The following is a 3752-nucleotide window of genomic DNA, read 5'->3' on the forward strand; positions in this document are numbered from 1 at the left end:
TTTCCTCACTATAATTCGCAGTCCTTTTCACTCATGTGGCCGAGATGTTGATGCCATAGATTTAGAGAATTTTCATCTTGTACTGCATTCAACCCATTCTTGAGTATTTTCACATGGGTTCTGTATAAGGAGTTCCACGACTTCCCTTTTACTGCAATCATTGATCATTTGTTGAGCTTCCATTCTCCACTACCAAGGTAATGCTTGAATCCATCTTTGTCCAATGCATCACCTAATATCAAGTTTAGACGCAAATCAGGAATATGTCGCACATCTTTTAGTGTTAACTGATGTCCCAGCTCTGTTTGCAAACAAATATCAACAATACCCACAATGCTCGAGTGACTAGTATTACCCATCTTCATTGTACCAAAGAACTCTCTATTTGGTGTAGCATGATAGCAAGCACTTGTATCAACTATCCACTCAACTTCTTGGTGACCTTCTACATGTAGATGTTGTTGATTTTCACAAGAAAGAATAACTACATCATCTGTAGTTACTGTAGTTGTGGTATTTTTGTTTTCATAATCTTTCTTCTGATTTTTATCTTCATTCTGTAGTCTTTTCCAGGCTCTACAATTTTTCATGTGACCTTCTTTACCATAGTGATAACACTATCTTCCCTTAGATTTTGATCTGCCTCTCGACTTGCTATGGCCTCTTGATTATTGTCGATATTCAGTTATTCCCTTGTTATCTATGACAAGGGTCAATGCACTATTTGTATTAGTTGACTTTCTTCTTGTCTCCTCATTGAACAAGTTGCTAGTAACTATACTCATAGTAAGAACACCATTCTGAGCTACATTATTGATTGTCACAATCAATGTCTCCCAACTGTCGGACAATGATCCCAAGAGCAATAAGGCTTGCAGCTCATCTTCTAAGGCCATCTTCATCACTGACAATTGATTAATCAAGCTCTGGAACTCATTTAAATGCTCAGCAACACCTGCACCTTCTCTGAATTTCAGATTTACTAACTTTCGAATCAGAAACGTTTTGTTACCTATTATTTTCTGCTCATACAATGACTCTAGTTTCTTCCACAACTCATGTGCACTCTTCTCACTTGCTACATGGTGGTACATGCTATCATCAAGCCATTGTCTGATTGTGTCGACTGTGTTCCGGTTCAATTATGTCCAATCACCGTCAGACATATCTTTTGGCTTCGCACAATCTCATTCAACTAGCTCATACAAGTCTTTACAGTAAAGAATATCCTCCATTTTGGATTTCCAATCTGTCAGTTATTATTTTTCAACATGATCATTGTGTTATTTCCTTTCATCTCAACCTATAAAAGCACTCTTCAAAAATAAACCTAACAACTCTGATACCACTTGTTGGGAATTTTGAAACAAAAAATATTTTTATACTATAACCAATCGATGTGAGATGGGTAAATGCACATGTTATCCAAATCTAAAAACAGAAGATCAAGCACACAACAAAATAACACCATATTTACGTGGAAAATCCTTTCAACCTAGAAGGTAAAAAACAATGGGGCCAACCGACAAATTTTACTATAAACAAGAAACGAATATAAATGTTCTTCTCAACTTTAAACCCAAAGTTGAGGTATACAAACAAAGAAACCCAATTTCATGTAGACTCAAGTTAGTCTAGATATACAATAAGAAATTGGAACTTGAAGGTGATAAATGTAAGGAGATGTCTACTGCCTCCTTCTCTTCTTCTTCCTCTATTTCTTCTTCTTTGTTTTTCTCTTCTTTGTAGAATGTTCTCTCATTAGCAGTGATAGAATAAGAAGCATTCTTAAGATTTGCTTATTTAATTAAATACCTGATTGGGCTAGACTCAAAGGCCCAACATAACTCTCTTGTTTGCCTAAACGAAGTTGATGGCTCCAAGATTGATGAATTCGATGTGTTTGTTATCAATGAAGAAGACACGACAATGGAACGTCCGGCTCATATCTTCGCCTTATACACATGTGTTTCGTTATTAACAAAATGGATTTCGTGTAACGAGTACATGAATCGAATTAGGCACCCTCATTCTAACCCAGTTGGTCTCATACAATAATTGGGTGTTCTCATCGAGCTCAAAAAATCCCTCAAGATCGACTAAGATTATCATGATTTTACATATTCATTGACATTCCAAATAATTGAATTCATTCACCCTCCATATTTACATTGGGTCTTATAATATGCTTGGGCATAACAACTCGTAGATTCTTAATATTAACCGACTGACCATTAACTAGCCGTTTGATTCCTCCATCGGTTAAGAGTCTGATACACTTATCAATTGATATGATAAATATGATTTTAAATTTGTTTCATAGATTAGCATATCTTTCTCGAGAATTAAAGATATATCATTAGGTCCGAGCTTGAGACGCCCTCGGTGCCCTCGGTTCCAAGCCGACGTATGAAGATCCCGACATAATAGTTTTAATTGGATCAAGTTTACCTCAATCGCTCTTCTTTATTTCTGAGATAACTACAATTATGGGCGCACCTTCAACGTTTAAATTCAAAAGATTTGGGTCCGACATGAACCGTCTTCGTCTAGTCTACCCAAATATTTCGCCTCCCGTTGCATACCATTGTTGCAAAGGTCTAAGCTTCGGTTGCACGAGGTTTCGATAACACCCCTCTTAGTCGAGTTTATTGCCTAATTTGTGTGTCAACTAGAGACCTCTCCCTCTTTTGGTTATGGGAATAAAGTCTAATAGAGAATCGGCCCCTTCTAGAGTTAAGAAAGTCGATTGAAGACCGATGGTCGGTGTGACCCTTTGATATCCCTGACTCTCTCACGATGTTCGGTGTCGCTTACCCTCAAAATTCACTTGAGATTGTCCGTCCACCAATCAGACTGCACGACCCGTCTACTCACCAACAACCGGTCTTCTTTAGGAAAGTGTGGCATTTGAGATAGACTCTCAATAACTGTTTTGAATTCCCTCTCTATTTTCTATGTGCAAATTTTCTAATTTTAAAAACAGTTTTTTTTTTTTTAAGTTTATTTATGTCGAGAAACATCTATCAACAATTGATTTACCCATAGAATTTTTTTCGATTTTTTATGACTTTTATCATTACAAAATAGGTTTTGACCTATCCTATTGTATATATTTCATCTTAATTTTTCTAGAGGGCATATATTATGTTAATATTATAAATAAGTATAACTAAATATGTATTATATATAACATCATAACATATATATCGTTATATAAAATAATTGAAAACGACCCTAGTTTATAAATTAGTCCTACCTCCATCACTATTATTTGTAAGTATTCATAAGAAATCTGTCTAACTTTATCTAAAATTAGATTGTGGTTAGAATCTGTAATAGTCCAACTAAAACTGACTTTCAAACAAGAGATTTGTATTTTTCATTATTTAAAATATTGATTCTAAAACAAAAAGAAAAAATCCACTTTCAAAAGCTCTTGTAGCTCAGTTGGTTAGAGCACCCGTTTAGTAAGCGGGAGGTCTTGAGTTCGACTCTCAACAAGAGCAATATATTTTGTTATTTTTCCTTTTTTTTTCATTTTTAAACAAACTTCTTATATGCCCAGAAGAAATATCTTTATAAGAAATATCTTTATATGGTCTCAAATAGTTCTTCATTCATAATAGACTGTTATATTAAAATAAATAGAATTTTTTTTAGGTGAAATAGCTTGAGATGATGTGAGTCTTTTATTCTATACATGGTATTACTGACTCAATAATTGTCTGTGGTAAAAATGATGGAGTTTT

At 34.8% G+C, this 3752-nt stretch overlaps 1 non-coding gene across 1 annotated transcript; it reads left to right on the top strand.

Moving 5' to 3' along the window:
* Nucleotides 1–3435: 3435 nt before the first annotated feature.
* Nucleotides 3436–3509, top strand: TRNAT-AGU. Its single transcript has one exon. It is a non-coding gene; the product is annotated as a tRNA-Thr (tRNA).
* Nucleotides 3510–3752: the final 243 nt, after the last annotated feature.

The sequence above is a fragment of the Impatiens glandulifera genome, chromosome 1 (genome assembly GCF_907164915.1).
Source record: "Impatiens glandulifera chromosome 1, dImpGla2.1, whole genome shotgun sequence".
In the NCBI taxonomy this organism is placed as follows: Eukaryota; Viridiplantae; Streptophyta; class Magnoliopsida; order Ericales; family Balsaminaceae; genus Impatiens; species Impatiens glandulifera.